At 43.6% G+C, this 22,500-nt stretch overlaps 1 protein-coding gene across 5 annotated transcripts in view; it reads right to left on the bottom strand.

Moving 5' to 3' along the window:
- vav2 (vav 2 guanine nucleotide exchange factor) overlaps positions 1-22,500 on the bottom strand; it is a 190,019-nt gene that overhangs the window by 143,253 nt on the left and 24,266 nt on the right. The window lies entirely within an intron of this gene.

Genomic DNA, 22,500 nt, shown 5'->3' with positions numbered 1-22,500 from the left:
CGTTCATCGCTCCCAGAGGATGAATCATAGTGACTCCTGATTCCTTCACCTTTCCTCGAGCACCACAGCGAGGCTGACACGTGTGTGTTTGACTAAAACGCCTGAAAAACTACGCCTGTGAAGATTCTCACTCATCCGGGTCAGTTCTAGAAGACGATTCGCCTCATCCAAGAGGCTTATTCAGGTCTAACTGACTGGTGGGGAGTCCCAGACCCCAACGGCTCCCCAAGGTCTGAACAATCCTGCAAGAGGATGAATGCCCCACCAATCATACAGAACTGAAGCAGCCTCTTGGATGGGAGGGGAAACGTCTACTAGAACCTCAAGCAAGGCCGGCTGCCTTTGGAAAGCACTTAGAAATCTCAAAAACTATTGGATGGATTGCCATGAAATTTTGTCCTGACATTTACAGCTGCAATGATTAGCTGAAAGAAAATGAATCAGCAGTTATGTTGACAAGCCCTTAATTGTTTCAATCATGAATCAGTCAGGAAAATAATCACTAGCTGCTGCCCTAAACACATTCATGTGCACCCCGGTGGTTACTTTGGGGAACCCGCTAACTAAACATCAGCCTCAGCTCTACTTTGTGTTTAGCACTAATTTGCAGAATGTTAGAACATGTCCTGAACTAAAACGATGAACTTGGAAAATATTCTACCTTCTTAAAATCTGCATGATAATGAATCAGTGAATGTTGGCCCCGTAACATTATTATGTTTTTGGCCAAAACTCTCTCTCTATATCACTTCTTTCTCTAATGTTTTTGATGCGGCTCCCTCTCAAAAAGGTTTTGACCTCTTTTTTCATTCTACAAAGTGGTCCCAACTGCTTGATGCATTTGTTTAAAAGAAAAAACATATAAATAACATTGTCAAAAGTTATTGCACCAAAAAAAGGTCCATCCCGATCAAATCATCAAAACTGTTTGTGAGCGCAAACAGCTTCCTCGCTGAACGCATCAGTCATGTAAATCCGAGATGAAGGACAGAGAAGAGAGCAGCGTGGAGACAAAGGCGGGAAAAAAAAAAAAAGCTTTCACTATTATCATCTTAATTCTACCTGACCTGTTTTTTCTATTTCCTCTGACCCTTACTATGTTGTTTCCTCTTCTTTCTCTGTGGACCAGTAATAATTCATAAAGCTTCTTTCCTCTGAAGTGGTAAAAACCACACGCAAAAGATTTCTACTTTTGTTTTTGGTGTTGTTGTTTTGTGCAAGAGAGGCTTCACCTTTGCATGACCGGCTCCATCTCTGTTAGCGCTGTCAAAATACAGGCAGCTGGTGTTCACGGCAGCCCATAATACATATCATCACCATCTTGCCTGGATGCCCTCGTGGCTGTCCTGTGTTTCATTCGTAGAGCGTTGCCGGGGCAGCTTCGAGCCTTATCGGCCTTAAGACGGAGCGAACGGCAGATGCGCTTTGTTCTTACTGCAACTGATGTTTAAAGCCTTTTACTCCAGGTCTGAAAAGCATTTAGACAATATAAAAGGAAAAGATAGAACAGGCCAGTATGTCAAAACATCTGCAGTCCTCCAGGTTCAATCCACTCTTCCCGTAGATTCGGATCTGTGTTGTATCTAAGCAACAGGCCATGCTGTGGAGGCTCGGGAGAAGAGCGTGTGTTTGAGGCATTTCCACTCAGGCTTAGCTGCAGACTCGAGGCTTGATGAATGTGAGAAGGAGGCCCGCCGAGAATCCCAGACACCCATGGATCAATGGCCAGGTAATTTATGACATCGGGCCCGGGAGAGGAAGACTGCATCTATCTTTTCCCCCGGTGAGTTTCCCTCAAGACTTAAGGCTCATTGCGGTGATTTAGATCCCCCATAAGATGCGTTACACTTCATTTTTTTCTCTCCTCCCACACAAAACAAACACGAGTAACAAACACATGAGTTTAGCATTACTTCGATAAAGATCCTAACTGTAGCGAACACGGCCACATTCACAGCACATTAAGTCTCGCAGTCTTAAATAATCTTTGGCAGAGCTGTGGGAGCTCGGGGCGACGCACACATGGCCAACTAACAAACTAATGAACGAACGAGGAATATAATCTGAGCAGATTTACGCGTTTGACGGGGCAGAGTTACAAAAACATCAGCACTCACTTAACACTTCAAATTCATCTTGGATGGTTTAATCAAAAAGACAGACACTTCTGTGCCTCCAAACCTAATTATTTTGTTGTCTCAAGCACATTGAGACTTAAACTAAGACTTAAAAAACGACATGAATAAAATCAAATTTATTGATTCGATTAATGTTTTGACTGCGGCAATTAATATATACTTCACAGATAATTATCTTACACACAAAACATACAAGCTCATAAAATATGCTAACTTTTTATGGATTAAACTACCAAACAGACACTGGCTCAACAATAATTTAACAGACTGAAAGCGTCATCCTTCAGAATAAGCACATGCCACAATGAGTACATACTGCTGCTAATACTTCCAGATTTTTATTAAGGACTCATGCAGGGGGACTTCTACACTGCTGCAGTGTTACTAGAATTGAAATGATGAATGAATCTACTCATCAATCAGCCCTCTGACACAATATTAATCAAGTCATCATTTTAGTCATTTTTTTTAAGCAAATGAGTGGCTCAGCCAGTCTCTCAAGTGTGAATATCTGCTGCTTTTCTGACTTTTCCATTATAATTACCTGAGTATCTTATATAATATCTAGCTATCTGCAAATGTCACCTTTGGTTTTGTAAAATGGTGTACAATTGTTGCTATTTCCTGACATTTTGACAGGGCAAATGTGCAATTGAGAAACTAATCGTCAGGTTAATTGATCATAAAAAAGATTCTTCGGGTGCAGCTCTAATTACTTCTGGGATCTGATTATATGTTCGACCCACTGATACATTGTGTATTCACAGCCGCAAGCGAGAAAGTATATTTAAAAGGTTCTCTGAAAAGATATCAGTAGAAATTCAGAAGGCCAAAACCTGAAAGCATTGTTAATGCCGGATGTTTGTCGGTTCTTTGTTTAAGGAGTCTATCAGGTACACAGGGGCTGCAGCTCTGTGCTCTTGATGGCTGCGATTATCTCCAAGGTGACTAATGCTATTAACATGGAGAACAGCCTGTTAATTACCCAACTGGCTCTGGGGCCGAGCTCAGCCTGCTTTAATCATCACACCCACAGCCTGGATAAACAATCATTCAATCATCACACAGCTTTGCCTGCGACAGACAATACAGCAATCAGCCAATTTACAGATTAAGTGATTGGACGGGTGGATACTGTGAGATACAGTTTACATCCACTCAGTGGTGCAACGGACAGTGGAGAGCTTTCCAGTGGGCACTCGACCAGAGTGAATGCAATGTGAAACCACAGCAATGCACTTGGAAATGTGCGGCACAGTTTGATTTCATGTGAAGCCGCCTGAACAACAAACACAGAGGGAATAGTCAACAACTGGTGTTTGCACACCCTGCACCTTCTGATAATATCCTGTTTGCACAGAACACTTAAATATCAGTGACAGCTGCAGATTTGGACATGCGCCAACAGACATCCTAGGATGGTGAACAGTAGTTCCCAACTGGCTAGCACACACCTTAAACAAAGATCCCTGCAACAGATTTGCCGCTGTTTGCAATCACTGTGCTAGTTATGTCAAACTACAGCCATGCAACAATACTCTTACTCTTACCTCACACTAAGACCGACTGAAAACTAATCCTGAGAGTTAAAATGACAAAGAAAACTATGATACATGGATTATGGCTTGGACTCACATTTTTAAAAAGGCCCACTATGCGTCTGCCTTGGCCATTGTTTTCATAAACCAGGATTAGAGCTGGGTATTGAACCTAGATGCTTTTTTATGACCAAGTAGAATGTGTCCACAGCATTGCATTGCAATACTGCATCAAACGTCTGGCCACATTGGTAATCGAGGTCAATTATTCTATGATAAGATGCTGATGTCAAGCAAATCTGTGGCAAATCTAAACTAGTTTAAAGCTCTAGCGCTAGTATTAGCTCTTGTGTGGCATTTAATGCTTGAGAATGTGGCTGTTTTGTAGAAAAACCTTGATTTTCTGGAATGAAAAAGTATTAGCAATGAGAAGCATTAAGTCTATTTTAGGCACAACCTGTTATAAATAATGAATGTATATAATAACATGTTATTCTGCGACATACAGGGGCCAATTAACAGCATTCGTGAGCTGCTTATTTTGACAGAACTACTGTTAGGTGAAGTAAACAGTGATGAGACCTGTGTCAGTACAAATGAATCACAGTTAGCTGGTCTTTCCACAGCTGTTTGCAAACGAAGTAATTAGGGTCCGTTGAGGGGGGCATGATTCAACTGAAGCAACACTGTTTACACTTTAGCATGACAGCTTAAGGTCAGTGCATACTGTCCTCTGTCACATTGTATCACATTGTCACAACTTTGTGTTTGGCCCTCATCACCCACTGTAGCCACAGTCAACAACATCATGTATTGGAAGCATACTTCCTGTTTATGCCTCCCCAACAAATTACATCGGAAAGCTCGCTGGCACTGTCCCTCGCAATTAATCACTGCTGAGATAAAAGCACTGTCACAGTGGAAAGAGAAGAAGCTTAAGTGGAGGAGGCATGGGAGGGTGATGTGCATGTTTTTTGTGTATTTATGAGCATTACACAAAGATGTAGAGGGAGTATCTGTTGCGAAAACCTCTTATCTTCATGACAGTTAATTATGCATTTACATTTCTCCTTCTACATTATCTGAGGAAGCAGTCATGAATTACCCACACCTGTCTCTATGATCTTCTCTGCACCATTCCTGCTGACATTGAATTAACGTCTCACATATCTGTGACCCAGCTGTCCTGGCTGCCCACAGGTAGACCAGAGCTGAATCCGAGACATCAAATGGCAAAAAAAAAAAAAAAAAAGACTTAACTCTTATTTTTAAAGACAGAGTGAGACAGAGAGAAGTCTGGAAGAGATACAAAGGAGCCTTGTCAGATGGATGCAGCAGCAGTGGCGAGCGAGGCAGGATCAAACGTCCGGTTTCTGCCGGTAATCCTCCCTGAGAGGAGGAGGGGAGGCGGGAGGATGGAGGCAGGGGTGGAGGAGAGCAGGAGCTGGCTGCTGTGCCACAGAGAGCACATGTTACTGGCTTTTTCATCCAGCAGGCGAGGCGACGCCAGCCCCTCCACAGCTCTCCAGACAGTCTGGCACACGGGCCACAGGAGGAAACCTTTAGAAAGATCAGAGCCCCCAGCCTCAAGCATGGAAAGAGTATGTGTGTATTCCGCGTGTGGGAGCGTGTATGTGTGTGTGCCCATATGTAGCTGCTTATGCCTTGCAGACGTAACACTGTGCCTCTTCTATAATTGGAGGTTTTAGCCCACATACTGTACGATGTCTGAAATCCACAACATGGAAACTGTGCAAAGAAATCCAGAGAAGCACAGGTTTATCCATACACACACACACACACACGCACACACACACACACACACACACACACACACACACACACACACACACACACGATAAGACCAAGAACATGTACATTGTATTTCAACAGATGTTACATCAGGGAAAGCTTCATATGAAAGACAATTTGACATTAGTTGTAAAAATAGCCTATATCAGGAATCTGTTTTGCAGCCAAGTCATTGTTCACAGCACATTAAGGGACTACAGAGGAATTGGCTGTTTGTTTAACCTGAATTTGTCCTTTCTGTCTCTAACCATGCTTTGATGGCGGTCACATAGTCTTTTTTGCTTCAGAAAGTTCCTAACAGAATGAAATGACCTGGAAGCATCGAAGAGTCAGCCGCGATAAGAGCTGGTTAAATTATCTAAATGAAAAGCAAAGGTGCTTCAGTGCTTCCCTTCTTATCTCCTTTAGAGCAGGATGGACCGGACCATCCTTTAAAAACAGAGAGGCGATAACGGCGTCCCACAATCCCTTGCGGGAGCAACGTTTAAAGCGATGCGCCATTCACAAAAACAGACGACGAGCACGTCACATTACACGTCAACTTAAAAGCTCAATCAAGTCAGCATTTCAAGCTGTTCAGTCAGTGGAGGCCTCAGGTTATTACACACATGGACTCATAATCAGATCAAAACCAGCATATTAACAATAACACAGGAGTCAGTCTTTTAAGAAAAAAGGTTGTTTTGAGTCCACATTGAAACTTTAGAGCGATGTCATGTAAAGTAGTAGTTTTGCAGACAGCAGACCTGAACACCAACATGGAAGTAATTCAGATGACGTGGAAGCAATGCATGAGAGCTACAGGGAGATGAAGAGGGAGAGACGGCACCTGTAAGCAGGCTAGAGATGTGACTTAAGACCACTTCATCATAGTTTCTAGTAATGCAGCGCAGCGAGGATACAGACGTTTCACAGAGGAGACGAGAGAAGCCCAAACACAGATCCATCTGTCTGTTTGTTAGACTCCAGTCTGCAGTGGAGTTCACTCAGGGAGAAAACAATCACAAGGTACATTCAACTTCCTGCCCAGCTAACACAGGCTAGCATCTTCAGACACAACAGCCTGCCAACAGGGCACTCTCAAGAGACGATGAAATCCCTCCTTCTGGAATCCATTACATATTATGACTGCATATTGCAATGAAGTGTTTACAGCTGACTTGCCGTTTTAACATACTGCCACAATTTATTGCAAAATAACACACCATATGGTTGCAAATTCAAGAGCATTTCCGGGAAAATGTTCAGATTTATTCATTTTCACCCTCAGCTATCACCAAACAAAACTCTGCGAGATCCCGGAGGGGCTGAGAGCAGGTTGAAGAAAAAGAAAAAAAAAAAGAACTGTTTCCTCTCACGCAGTGACCGAGCCAAGGGAGCGACATGGCCGACAACTTGACGGATCAGCGGAAAGAGCAACGCAGCCAATCATCAAGGGCTAAGTGATGCTATGAGCTACGGTTTCAGGAGCATCCCAGAGGGCAGAGGTGAGAAAATCTGAGAGGCAGAAGCAGCTTGATAAACCAGCTCTCTCCTCTCCATCTCCCACGCAGTTGGACACCGCCTGCAGCACCTCTTTAAAAATAGGAGGGAGAAAAAGCTGTCACTCTGGATTTAGCCTACTTTCCAACATGCCCATTAATTTCAAAGCAGATGGCAAAAAAAAGAAGAGTGGGTTGCAGGGAGGGGCAATCTACTAAGCTGCTGAATAACAGAGTGGAGAGCTTCAGATGGAGGAGGCAGCGGTGGTGACCTAAGAAAACAGGGATGGCAGTTCTTTTAAAGCACATTAGAGTCTCATCATTTCCGTATTTGGAGGGGTGCACTGCTATTAGATGTTAGTATATGCAGCTCAGGTTAGCAGCATCAAAATGATGATACTGTGTGAAGCAAGGAACACAATGGGAAGTGTCCCTCTGCTCAAACTTTTATCGATCTGTGTATCCACACTTCCCTCGTAGGCACTTATCATCTCACCCCGTCCGGGGATTTACGAGGTGAGAGGTCCGAGAATAAATCAAAGATATTTTCCAAAATGAAATAAAAGGAGGCAGAGATGGAGAAATAAGCCTGAGGGCGAATGCGTCTCTATACTATGATGTAAACATTCCCTGCAGACCAGGAGAAATTGCCGGCGGTAAACAGTGGTGCCATAAAGACCTCACAACCTCACACAGCGCTGATAAAGCTGTTCCTATATGCAGGGAGCAAGGTGAAGCAATCAGCTCTCCTGCAATCAGTCTATCTGTAATTAATTATCATGCGAGCCCATTGCGAGTTTAGCTAATGCACTGTGAGTTTGGTAAATCATATCACAAACAAGACGTCCTCAAGGACAATCATTAATCATGAGATCAACCATGATGACGAGCGTCCTTGGACATTTTTGTAAGCCAAGATTTACAGGCATACCAGCTTCTCTGAAGGTTTCCATATCGCGGGATCAACACCCATATGGGAATTCCCTCATGTGTTCAGTTGAAAAACGCTAAAGCGAGTCGGCTTTTGCTGTCAGACACCGCTGAGAGATGCTGCGTCTGAGTAAGAGGGGAGGGGGAGGGGAGAGAGGAGGAGACGGACGGGTGAAAAGTGCCTGCGAGGTGGAGAAGGAGAGCGGAAATCTGTCCGTTCGTCTCGAGGGGGACCAACGGAGCCGGGTGAACTCCCCTCTCAAACTAATCGAACAAGCCTGTGACATGACGTCGGCGGCTCCCACGCCAGGACCTAGTCATCCTCGTTAAAGGGGAGAAACCCAGCTGAACGAGGCAAGAGGCCAACAGGCGTTAAATGAAGCCATGTTTGTGTAAACCGCAGGGGCCAAAAATACACTGTCATGAACACTCACATCCTCAATCCTGCAGCTATACGGTCAGCGGGGCGGCACCGAGATTAGATAAGAGCCACTTTGAAGCCCCCTCTCGTTCCAGCAGATCAGATTGGACAGAGCTGTGACTCGATTTTATGCCCCAACCCAGCCCAAAGTTTTGATGTGTCCTGCAGCAAGAAGACCCTCAAACACATCAGCTTCACGGACGAACTTAAGTGGGGCGTTTAGGTTTTAAGGTGCATGTTTTTGTTTATGTTAGTACTGCATTTTCTACTGCCTGAGCACACAAGTGATTGACAGCTGTGACATGTTGCCGTGCAATACCACAACACCTCTCAGTGCAAATTAAAATGACTTGAATTATTAACCACTGCAATTATTAAAATAGAAAAAAAAGGGATCACTGGGATCAGGGTCGCAGAGGAGGAAAACCACCGCGTTTCACCTCAGCAGACATTTGACCAGTAATAGTGTAATAAAACTGAGCATGCGACTGCAGGCACCAGTGAGAAAATGAGATATGATCCAGGAAGTCCACTTTGTACAATAAAACCATGACTTGAAACATTAACTTGATGCCAAAAACACTGCACAGTGGTTTATAATACCATAAGAGAAGATGCAGGTTGTTATCGCAGCAGCAATCATTGTCACAGAGCTAACAGCAGAATGAAGCTTTCAGCACGGCGCCTGCAGAAACCGACCGACTGCCTCCTCTATGGGTGTGCAGGCACCGTCCTCAAAAACACAACGTGTACACACTCCTCTGAGCAGGAGTTGACAACAGTAGTCGGCAGATCTGCGAGCGAGCACACAGGAGGGCAACTGTGGAAGAAGAAAGCAGGAAGAGCCACAAAGAACCAAATAAAAATCCACCTGACTGCTTCTCTCTTTCATTTTACAGCATGTGTGTTTTATTTCCACCTGCATCCTCATTCCTCACACCTTTATAAATGGTCTGATTGTCTGTTTGCTGCTTTCTGTTGGAAGGAGGCGGAAGTGGACGTGATTGGCTCGGGGGTGCCAGAGACCAGCGAGCAAATCATCAAGGAGATGAGCTCAGGCGATGAGATTTTGAGAGGCAGGTCGTTACGTAACTGCAAAGGACGGCGGCGCCCGCTGCGAGAGGCATGCAGTAGGAGTGTGCACTTTTTACTGGGAAATGTCGGATGATGTTGCATTTTTTGTGGCAAATGTTGAGCCGGGCTCAACTTTTTACGGGATGCTGTTGCTTTTTTTTTTTTTTTTTCTGGGGATTTTTGGGTCAGGAGTCTGCTGTTGTTGTGTTTTTTTGACGTAGTGTCAGTCTGAGCTGAAACAGTTAATCTGCAGAGCTGTGCACTATTTTTAAAACCTAATATAGCCCTCACTTTGTTTGGAGCCCTGGCTACAGAAGACCTAGACTTGTGACCCCCTGAGCAGGGCTGCCCCGAGGTCTCCTCTATGAAGATCAATACAACATCACTATACACATCACCCTCTACACATGCACACACAAACACACAATAAATCCACCTCGGGTTTGCTCCAGCAAGAAACAGCGTCCTCCCATGATATCTGACTCGTCTTCCACAAAACAAAAGAGCGCAATATCAACACGCGATCAAACAGTTGATGCAAAGCAACGTCGTTACCGGGGCTCTGACAGATGGATGCTGACGTCGTGCAAATGCACCACAATGGAACAATCGTGTCTATCAACGCTGTGTACTCATGAGCTATCACAGGACGGGCCGAGGCTGGAGCCGGCTGCTGCGAGCAGATGTGGGGAGAGGTAATTATTTGGAAACTGTTGTGAGGGAGTGGGAGTGCTGAGAGTCTAATACTATTTGGACATGGATCTGGTCCACTCTGTTGCATGCAGGGGGAGCTGGCAGAGAAATGGAATATTTGATCAGCTCAAACACTGTGGGGCTAATATCTGGATGTCAGACAAGTCAACTGCCATGTTTTTTTATTATCCTGACGTGAAAAACACAAACCCGACGGAGTAAACAACACGCATGCTAAAATAAACACGACTTTCCTCCAGGTCAGAAACACAGCGGAGGCCTGATAATAAGTCAGCTCGCGGCATTTGAGTAGCGTCATCAATGACTACAGCAACCATACTCAACACTCATGGGAGTCCTTCAAAGACGGTGGACTGGAAAGAGCTAGTTCAGTTGTTTCTGGCGGACAGAAGTCCAGAAACATCTGAACTGTGCTCTTGGCTGTGGAAAGTTTGTTTGTCTCCAGTCACACTTACACCATCTGAGATCCACCCATTCCAACTAGGGCTGGACGATATGGCTGACATCCATGTTCCAATGTGAGTAAGACGATATCTGATATCAATGCACATTCAACATGATAAATGAATGGAAAAGCACCAAAAAAGTAATTAAACTGTGGTCAGGTTTAACTCTTCGCACAATAACTCCTTTTGTTTTAAATCACAGACTGCTGAGAATCACTAACTTGGACAATATGATGTTGTAAAGCAATGTACAGACCACACACACACATACACACACACACACTGCACTCCATCCATATGAAGCCTCTTGGATAATCAAGTACAATCTTTCCTTCAACTGGGGCTCTTCAGGATAAAAAGGGTGTCTCATTTTGTCTCACGGTACAAATATCTCTTCTCTCCAACGCTGTCTTATCTGCATAGCCCTCGTGTGAAAACACAGCTGCTTTTCAGGTGAGTGTGCAGAGATTCACACCAGACCGGAGGTGGCAGGTTGCATCACGGCTGGAAGTTGTATAAGCTGGCACACTGACCTTGTTTCTCTTAATGTAAGTTATTGAGGCATTGTATTGGAGAGGAGGAAAGATGAATGGTGGGGAAATGAACAGGACAGTGAGCGGCACATGAATTCTGTGTCCCATAGCTTGTAAGACTTCTTTTGAAAGTCAGGGAAAAGAAAAAGTCAATGCGTCCCGTCTCATACTTAAACTCAGAATAGACTTTTTCATGATGTAACCAAGACGTCTAACTTTCCACAACCTTAACCAAGCGCTTTGGATTGCTCACACGTAAATATAACAACTCCACTACGTTGCCAGGAGCAGATATTGTAAGGAAAAAAAATATGATATGCAGTGAACATATGGCAGGTATGTTCAGTAATGAATACCAATCAGTATAAACACCTCCAAACAGGTGTAGCTTTTGCCACATCAAAATCCCAAATCGACATATTGTACACAGTTTTCTTCATAAAGTCAATGAGAGTGACCACAATTTTGGCTTCATGCATTACAGTATCTTGGTTTGATCAAACTCACATTTGACTTGTACAGCTGATTGTTTCCCTGGGCTGGCTGCCCAAATATTCAACACTATCTGGAATCGCTGCTTTGAATGTGCGCACGTCTCTATGTGAGCATCTGTATTTTGTCTGCCCTTGTCCTAAGCGCATGTGCGTACAGTGTGTGTGTCCATGCTGATGTGACTGAGATACCATAAGAGACAAACAGCCCACTTGTCCTTATCGAAGAAGCTATCGCGCTGACTAAGAGAAAACACATCAAGGCAAATAAACCCCAGATACGATCTCAATATAGCTACACACTATACTTATACAAACTTTCAGCCCCTCTGCACACACAGCCCAGACACAGCCCTTGAGGCGACTCCACTCTTTAATAACTCAATAGAACGGTCGATATAGCAGGCACATGTATACTCAGGTGAGCTGAGCTGGCATGCTGAACACAGAGCTGGGTTTATAGCTCTCACTGTGACAGTTAATGGTGCAAAACCTGAGGTAGAATACCGCAAAAGATCTCTATGATTAAGAACTGAAGTGCAAACTGTGACATTTGCATCACTGAATCATGTCATGCTTAAAAGCTGCACAGGGAAATAGTTTTATGTAAATGTTGAGTCGTGTATGTACAATGTTTAATGTAAATGTACGGCCGAAAGCGAGGCTGCAACAAAGAATTTAATCAAATAACTCTATAACTGAGATTCTGCATGTTTTTTTTCTAAATAAAAGTACAGTAGCAGGCATCAGCACATCTCTGGCAAAGGGAGTGAGAATAAAATGTAACTGCAAAATATAAACTGCCTTCTGAACAGCAGCAGGTAGATGCTGCATCCAGAAGAGGGTCTCTTGCACGTCTCTTGTTTTTCTTCCCTTTGATATCTCTGGTATGAAGCAAACACAGACCAGCCACAGGCCAGATGTAGCGTTCGTGTTAAAAAGACTGCATGCAGCACACTGTGCAAAAAAAGCTATTTATAAAGAATGTGCCCATGAGAACGTGCATACCTCCGAGCATGCATTGCGCTCGGCTTTTCCAATATATCCAATACTGGCAAAGAAAGGGCCATTTTCTTTCCTTTACTGTCAGGTTTGGATTGATTTCACCCCGTTCTGTTATCACCGGCAGCTATGTCTTTGAACTACGCAGGCTTCCAACATTACTGAGCTAACAACATGAGATGCCACATTATCTCTGTGGATGCAAACCTGATGTTCGTGCTCCGTCCTCACACTAGAGTGGCAGGATTTAGACTGAAATCCAGCAGGCAATTCAGCAAATCACAACAGGGAAATTCTGCAAACACAAGACTATTAAACTACTGGACATACATAGTTATGCTTTTGTGCTTAGTTCAGTTCTAAACCCAATCGGACTGTTGTGCATCCGTCCTCAGGTCTGTGGTAAACATGCTTTGTGTAGCTAAATACCATCGCATTACAGGATGTCTGCATCTTTTTAGAATATAAGGTTTTCTTTAATGACATTTGATGACAATATTTTCAAAATGTAAAGGGTTCAATAGGATTTCTTGGCTAAAACATTGAAGTGAAATCTGCATTACACACAGGTTTACAAGTGAGGTGATGGCATTGCAAAGCTCACCTCTGGACTTCTGTCAAAGACATGGGGTCACTTCCACATTGGCTGAGCATAACAGCAGGAGAACAGCTATTTGCTGATAAAGGCGTTACAGTAATAAGGGTCCCCAGTACAACAGGCTTTTCTCTACAGGAGGTTAATGATAATTAGACAAATACAACTGCCCATCCATCCATCACACTGCAGGGAGGGAAACGCAGAGCCCTCTGCTGTATGACTTCTTTCCTCTTTCCGTAAGACACGCAAAAACACAAGATCTCAAAAAGTGATTTAAGTGGCTATAGTGTGCGTGCAGAGGGAGAGCAGTAAGAGGACTATGTTCGGATCAAGGCAACAAATTTTGATGATTATGCTGTTATAGCGATCCTGGGACTCTGCTCCTGATGTGCATCATAAAAAATATACATCAAGTGTAACATCATTTGATGACTGAAGCTTAATGTTTTCTTATGGATTTATGCTGAACTCATAAAGGCGATCCTGCCGACCTTTCTTTCTCTCTGCGAGTAAAACTCCATACCAAGTGAGCAAGCAGCATTCATTAACATATGCAGTAACAACCAGCACTTGAAGCTCACATTCCCCATGTTTCTTCAAGAAGTCTCGTAAATTCCTGTCCTGATGCTAATTGCAACTGAGGTTCATCAATCTGGTGGCACTCAGATAACAAGTCTGTTTTGTTTTTTTTTTTTTGCAGCAGCAGCGTTATTCCGTTCAGTCTTGTGCTATCATCCGAAAGGCATCACTCACAGGAGTCCTGGCGTCCATGAGCAAATTAACTACCTGATGAACCCTCAATCACCAGAAACTCATGCCGCTGTCATCTAAATGAAGCACAACCCCTCACTCTTCACTCTTTCTGCCCGCCTTCTCCTCGCTGTCCATGAGCAAAAGGTGCAGATAATTAATGCTGTTAATGTAGTTAGTTGAGTACATTTGTATTGTTTTAAACATTGTAATATTGGCAAGAGGGTAAGAAAATCAGGGGAAATATGAAGAAAACGAAAGATGCAATCGTTTCCTCACCATGCTATTCCTCACCATCGCCCACTTGGGTTGTTGTTTCATATTGCACAATTTGAGATGCAACTCCAGGGCACAATGCCTATTGAGTGCCAGCATATTACAAAACAGCATGGTGGCACAGCGTTTACTAAGGAAATTACACATTATGCCGCTGTGTCCCATAAGAACATTTTTCAATTACACTTTCATTGCATTTGTTGATGCGAGTTCGCTTGAAAATGAATCTCAACGGCTGCTGGGAATAGAGCATTAACAGATGGAAAGAAAGACGAGGGGGAAAAATGCACAGATGGAGGTCAAGCATCTTTTCTGATGCCGACTTATAAAATGTGACCGGCCCAGAGATCCACACTGTGGTGAGAGATGAGGGAAAATAAGTGAAGCATACACTTGCAGAAGGGGCTAGAGGATGATAAGGAAAGATGGATGGATGAGATGGAAGGGAAAGACAGAGTGGAAGAGGCCGGGAGAGAAAGCAGGGGAAGGGGGGTCTAAATGATGAAGTTTGCTCTGTGTGACAAGCTGCGGTCCTCCTGTTCCCAGTACTTCATGGGTCACGTGCTTCACTATGAACTGGATCTGCACCAGATCTTAACCAGCGTTCAGGGCTTTAGGAAAGACCACTGAATTATTAGCTTTGTGCATTTAAGTAAGCTAGTGGAGCCAATATGCACTTTCAAAAATTTCAAAACTTTTAAAGTTTAAATGTTTAGTCAGACTTCATTTGAGAAGATGTAGATCAAAATAAAGCACCTGGACTAGACATTAACCTGACAGATAGGCCTTGATGAGTGATAAAGGTGTAGGATATAGGCCAACAATACTGTATGTTTATGATTTCAGCAACAGCGAAAAATAAGCTGAGCAGAGAAAAAGGAGCATTTTTTAGCTATCGCTGGCTAAACCAACGATGGATACCAATTAGTACCTCCATATTTTGGTAGTGGTTACAAGCTGTATGCTTTGTGCTAGTTGTTAAGCTAACGCCAGAAAAAGCTAGCTCCGCTACGTATTTGACCCACGTTACCTTCACCGCAAGCTAATGTTTAGAAGCTAAACGGTTGATGATACATTATTTAGGTAAATTATTTAAGTTTTTTTTTTTTTTTTGGTAAACAGCTTTAAGATAACACAAGCTAACATTTTAGGCTAACATTTTATACCTAGTTACCAGAAAAGAAAATGAATATGCTACTCATGACAACTACTTCATAACTTGATTACCACTCTCGTCCTGCACACTGCAGCGTACAGTATGCTTTGTGTACGTGAAGGAGCTGTGTGGTGTTTTCAGTTTGATTTGTGACCACAGCAAATGATGGCGTTATTGATCTGATGCAGTAAGGTTTGTCTGATTTTGCCATGTTGGTGCTATTCCTGCAACAAACCTAATGTTGCTCCAGGGCCATCAGGGCAACTGACCAAAAAGCGGCAAAGTCCACATACAGCAGGTCGTGGTTGAATGGGTCAAGCACAAGACTTTCAGCCCACAGACTGGAAACTGTGCCCCATGTGGAAACTTATGTGTGCTTCATGAAAAACTGACAGCATGTGGTCACAGTGCTATGGTGACAGCATGTGAAACAGTGAAACATGAGAGGCGACTACCACGGTGCCTTTTAAGATACGGCAGAAACGTTGTGGGACTGTTCAACAGGCCAACAGGAAAGCTTTTATTGCTGCTGATCACAACTAAATGTTTGTTCAAAATTTCACTGGGCAACCTGTCAAATATTCCCTGAGCATGCTCCAGCTGTTTCCTGAGTGTTGATGCAATATACTGTATCCCTGAGCGTAGGTGATGTAGTGTCACAGACAGGCTGAAATCGGCCAATTTGCTGGGCTTTCAGGGTACACCCAGCACTTAAGCCTCGGCTGAACTGTGCATTGTACTGTCAATGTGGGTGTTTGTCGGCGGTTAAGAAATGTTGCAGTAAATCCATTCTGCTCTTTCTTGTGGCTCCGGCAAAGATATCTGGATGTTGCCAAGCTGCAACAAACAGGCTCTCTGTGCTATCAGCCCTAGTTATCAGCTCGTCACACTGTATGGGGAAGATAAATCTAGGCAATTAAAATTTAAATTGCCGTGTGCACTGCCGTGACTTCCCTCTTTCAGTGTGTCTCCACATCTCTCTCTCTCTCTGGCACCCAGCTGGACTGATCAGTATGTCAAATGCAAAAAGAAAGGCGTGTCGCCAGGGATGCAGAGCGTGCTGGTCAAACACAGATACTGAACATCTCACCTCTCGGAGAACCGGCGTGCACTGCCCCAGAGCATGATTTCTCTTGCCATGACTCGTAGTGTGCATGTGGTTTGTTGAGTGCTTGTGCTTTCCACCCAAATTCCTCAGGTTTTTTTTTTTTTTTTTTTTATAAGAGGTAGTATGTGAGAAGGTTATCAAACTAAATCTGTGAATGATATTGAGATTTTCTGGCTGGGGGAAATTAACAAGTGGTATGCAATAAATATAGCAGAAGTGTGTGAGAACAGGTAGTAAACCCAAAACAACCCAAGTGGAAGTGCTCATTGATTTAGTGATGAAATGATTACTGTATCAAACGGTCAACTGTCAGTAATACGCAATAACTTGATAATCCATTAATCATTTATCAAGCAAAAATGGCACCTTTGCATTAAGTTCAGCTTCTACAATTTGATAATTGGCTTCTGTATATCACGGTAAAGTCAATTATCTTTGGGTTGTGGCCTGTTGGTCCAAAAGCTCCTTTATTTTGACAGCATCACCCCTCTCGTCCAGCCAATTTTAGATCAAAGATGGTCCTGAGGCGAGGGGAGTTTGTACAATTCACCCCAGACAGCTTTTACAAAGAATTCCCAAGAGGCTCTTCAGTCAACCTAATGGAACCGTTTCCCCACGTGGTCAAAGCCAGCAGCCAGTTCTCGCCGGCCTGCAGACACACTGAGATGGGTGGAAGGGCGAAAATAGCAATCTCATGCCGGGTAATTCAGTACCTCAGGTAACATCAGTGCAACGCATTTCCTTCTATGACAGCGGACTGCACCAAAGGATTTGAGAGGTGACCAGGAGACAGAGGGAGAATGATAAAGGCAGGAAGGCTTTGACTACTTGGAATTCAGCCCCACGTGACAAGGGACGGTTCTTGCATAATTGATAGGACGAGTCGATCTTAAACATGTTCCTCGAAAAGGAGATATGAGTAAAGCTAACAGCGTGAGCCAAGAATGGGAGAAGAAGCATTTAACAATATGGGGTCTAAGGATAGAGGATGTTGTAAGTTCAACAGACTGTGAAGCCATGTAATCCTTTTCCAGGGCTGGGCTTTATAAATCACATTGACGTGTCTTGGAACCGGTGATTCTAAATCAACCGTTGGTCTGAAAAGGCCAACGTTAATGACGATTGCCCGTGCCTGTGTTATCACAGCTCAACACGCTTTTCTCTCAGTCCAAACTAGCAACTGGACCACGTGGAACAAGCAAACGTTTGATAATCTGGACGAGTCACTCAAACAAATGAGGGGTTGAAACTAACCAATTTCTATCGATCAATATTGCATCAAAGGTGATGCAGATCATTTCTGTTCTGTTTCAAAACCCCAAAATATTCAGTTTTATCTATGAGAAGTTAAGAAAAGCAGCAAACCCTCACATTTGAGCAGATGGAACCTATGAATGTTTGGAATGTATTTTAGTTGAGAAATGACGAAAACAATGAATCAATTATTCAAAAAGTTGCCGATTAATTCTCTTTTATTATCAATTTATTAATTTACTGAATGGCAAATCAATCGACTGATGAACTGAGTTGTAATCAAATGATTAGCATATTTGCCTTTGATTCGCTTTGCACACATTTAAGCATCTTGGCGAAGCATCAAATTGTCGAAACCTTGCCAGTAATTTGGAAACTGCAAGACAAACATCACCTGTTGTTTCTGGCTGAGTAACACAAGATGCCGAGTACAACAGAGATTCTCAACTCTTGCACATTATCGTTCCTCCTGCTGGCTGTGTCTCTATTCAACTCGCTGATCAATAGCAATAGATCTAACCCTGGAGCTGCTTTCACTGTTATCACTGCACATATTGACAAGGTGGTGGATCAGCGTCAGCAACCAATTCAGGCCCAAGAGTCAACATCATTAAATGGTTAAAGACAGCGCGCATGTATTTTTTTTCTCCTTTTTTTTGTGAGGGTGTTAACGTTACTAAATAAGAAGTGAATAAATAGATTTAAGCAAAGTTTAATGGGAATGAATCTGCCATTTTTAACAGCCTGCTTTCAAATCGACCATTCTCATTGCAAATGGGATTCGGACAAAGAATGAAACCAAGTCAAATACAGCAACATTTAAAGAACCAGCACTCATCTCACTCACACTCAGACTCAGACACACACACACACACACACACACACACACACACACACACACACACACACACACAGAGTCAGACAAATTGCCTCAAAGCCTCAGGCAAGGCAAAGCTGCTCCCTGAATTTTCATGCGCCTGTTTGCTTTAACTGCTTCTCCATCATCACATAGACAATCTTTGATCTTTGATCCATGACAATGGTTTGGCCTTTCCCTGTGCCTCCTCCTCCTCCTCCTCCCTGTCCCTTTGCACTGTACCCATCCATGTGGAATAACAACAGTAACATCTCACTACCAGCAATCAGTAAATCCAGCACAATGCAGTCACTGTGCCCAGATAATGCAAACGACCAGATAAGCATTAGAGTGATAACCTCACACACACACATGCATGCACACTCCTACACACACACACACACACACACACACACACACACACACACACACACACACACACACACACACACACACAGGGTCTTAAAGATGCAAAGAGCCTGGCAGCAGCACAACAAGGGGGCCATGCGAGGCCTCTATGAGAGCGGGAGATATGAGGATGATGAAGTCTCGGAGGTGCGGTGGAGAGCTGCGATAATAGAAGAGCTTTTCCATCTGCTGGAGGAAGGGCCGAGAGCCCAGGCGTGACAGAGCAGCAGAGGCCACGCCCAGGAAGAACAAGCATATGCAAACCACAGAGAGTCAGAGAGAATGGAAAAGTGGGCATCGGAAAAGAGACATCCCTCATTTTTCACACAGGGCCTTGGCTTTGTGATAAATCCCCATCCACTTTGCGACGATCCATCTTGCTAATGGTACCAGTCTCTTATCCAAACTGCTATGTAAATATCATCCGTTATAGCCCATAGGCAAGGAGTGCCAACAAAACGTTTGCACCTTGGTGTGTGCGCATGCATCTATATGTGTGTTGCTATCAGGGTGTGTGAGTGTGTTCGTGTGTGCCTGTGTGTGTCTTTGTTTGCACAATAAAGCAGAGCAGTAAAGCAGAGCAAATGGTTTCATAAAGGCCAGCATGGTTCCGATGGTTTCCGCCCGATTTGGTTTATAGGCCCAGATGATACACACCTGCATTATCACTAATATACAGTTAAGCGCACATCATCTGGAATTCCCCGGAGGGAAATACATCACACCCCAGAAACCTTTTCAGTGTATGTTTCTGTTTGTCTGTGGGTCTTTCAGGAGTTTTTTCAGGGGGTCTCTACGGTTCGCTGCACACCGAGTTGCTAATCAGAGTCTGACTGAATGCTAATTGTAAACACGGTGCGTGTTGTTGTCACGGTGATGGCTAAGAGAGCTGGAGCAGTCCTCTCTAGACGTGACTGCCTATGTGGTAACCTCAATTTAAACACACAGAACTGCCAGCGTGAACTCCCTGATCTCATCACACGAAAAAACGAGAAGTCCGCCCGCTTGCCGTGTGGCTCTTTCGGGTTTTTCCATCGCCGGCGTTGCCGCCGGATGTTTTTTTAATAAGAATCATGCGAGGCTTTCAATTCTTAGTGCCTTAATTACGTGTAATGGCAAACACAGAGCGAAGTGCAGCATCATTAAAAGCATGAAAACATGAGAACAGTTCCAGAGCAGCTTGTAACAGTGGCATCACGAAACACAAATGAATATCCAGCCAGTGCCGATGATCTCAACCGCAGAAGGGGTTTTCCCACAGCGAGGGAGCAGTGCAAACTTTTACAGGCATGACTCTGGGATACAAGCTGCATTCGAATCTGCAAAATGAGTCACAGGCCTAGACATGAAATCATTTATGAGGCTTCCTCTGGCTGTTTGGTTGACTCTGAGGGCTACACAGAGAGGGGAAAGACCTCTCTGCCCTATAAATAAACAGCGCTCTGTACCGACTTCCTCTGAGCCCATGCAACAGAAGCATTACAAAAGACCTGAAGATCACAGCTGACCAACAGGCTTACGCAACCCTGAAGACGAGAGCGGAAAGCAAGATCTACAAGCAAAGGACAACGTAAGCTGGGTTGTTGTTAATAAGGAATAGAGCCAACTTGTCCTCACCTCTAATAAATTGGTTGCAAAGAAATGTGGTTTGGCCGCTATTGCACCAAACAAGTCCTGTAAACTTATGAGGTGTTATCAAAGAAGCAGGCCAGTATTATTTTTCAGGTCTAACTTTCAGTTCCCAATCACATAAAACAAATTAGCCTCAAATTAGAGGAGCAGGAACAAACATAAAAAAAAAAATTCTTCCTTTATAATATTTTATTGATCAATTTTTACAGTCGCCCTGATGAGCAGTAGCAGTCAAACAGTGTGGCTGACCCTCTAATACAAAACACCCACTGACCGGCCATTTATCATCCAGTGACGCACAGTGTTTAACATGTTTTCATCACTCACTGTCACTGTCAACATAGATACCTGCACAATGAAAATCTCATTGTATATATTGTTTATTGCCTCATCATTCTTTGTATATATTGTTTATTTTATATTTCTGCACTGCTAAACTTAATACTAAGTGTACAGTCTTTTTGTCCTCATTGAGCTGTCTTTTTTTCATATGCAAGTGCATTGAAATTCCTTGTATGTGGACACATGTTTGGCCAATAAAGAAGATTCTGACTCTGATTCTGGTTTATCTAATTGTTTCAGCTCTTTTGCGGTTGGTAGTAGAAATCTGAAGAAAAAGTGAAAGAGAAGCTGACAGCCAGTCTGTCAAAAAAAAAAAAAGAAAAAAGAAAATGAACGGCGGATGTTTTCCCTGCAAATTATATTTCCATTTATTCTGTCATCCTCAAACACCAAAACAATCTAAAATCTTGTTTGTCATCATGTCGTGCCTGCTTTAATCTGCTCATCTGAGCTTTCTGGCTGAAAGCCACTCCTTACCCTCTTTCTCCCCAAACGAAACATCAAGTCCATATTCATCAACATTACTTCTAATCTAATCTGTTAGCGCTCGTCCCGGAGGACTTACATCACAGCTTCCTCCCGGCGGGGTCAGCAGTCCCTCTGGTCACTCGGGAGGTCGTCCCTCCCAGATTCCAAGCCCCATGGTCCGGCACGTCAACCCCTGCATCCCCCCCCCCCCCCCCCCCCCCCAAAAAAAAAAAAGAAAACGGAAACCCACACCCCACCTCCCTCTTCCTGATTGTTTGAGCATTACATTAGAAGCCCGGCCATTAGATGGACAAGCTTGTTTTCCCTCCACATCCATTAGAGGCCCGGCGTGCAACGGACTAACAGCTCCTAGCATTAAATCAGAGCAGTCGCTCTGCCACATGGAGGCACACACATGTCGGGAACTCCATAAATTCAAAGCTCATACGAGAATAAAGGGGCTTCGAAATAGAAACAAAGGGGTCTGGGGCTGCACATTTGTCTGTGAGGATCTGACTCTTATCAGACCTGCAGTGAGGTTACACTGGGAACAAGGAGAAGTTATGGATGGTTCGAGCTCCGTCTCTAATTACTCAGATCTGCTTTTGGGCCTGTGTGCGCCAACAAGAGAGTGATGTGTTAGAGGGCTGCAGCTAATGATTATTTCCATTACGCATTTATCAGCTGATTATAGCTTTTTGTATGTATTATTTCCCAGAAACCCAAATGACATCTTGAGAATGTTTGCTTTCTCCTACCAACAGTCCAAATCTATAGCAACATATAGTAACATGAAACAGAGAAAAGCAGCAAATTCTTACATCAGCGAATGTTTGGACAGCTGACTCAAAAAAATTAAGTGATGATCAAACTCATTCTTGATTCACTTCTAGAGGATCATCTATTGTTTCAGCAACAACGTCTTATATTTAATTCCCAGGGAACTGTCAGGCACCATCATAAAAGGCATCGTTGCAGGCCAGGGAACTGCCAGAATGGTGTTTTTAGTTGTTAATGAATCTCCTTTCTGCTCTGAACTTGCTTTCTGGCAGCATTTAAAGTTGCTTTGGCT

Source organism: Chelmon rostratus, chromosome 19 (genome assembly GCF_017976325.1).
Source record: "Chelmon rostratus isolate fCheRos1 chromosome 19, fCheRos1.pri, whole genome shotgun sequence".
NCBI classification, from domain to species: Eukaryota; Metazoa; Chordata; class Actinopteri; order Chaetodontiformes; family Chaetodontidae; genus Chelmon; species Chelmon rostratus.
Note: the sequence above shows the minus strand (reverse complement) of the source record. Positions and strands in the feature narration are given on the sequence as shown.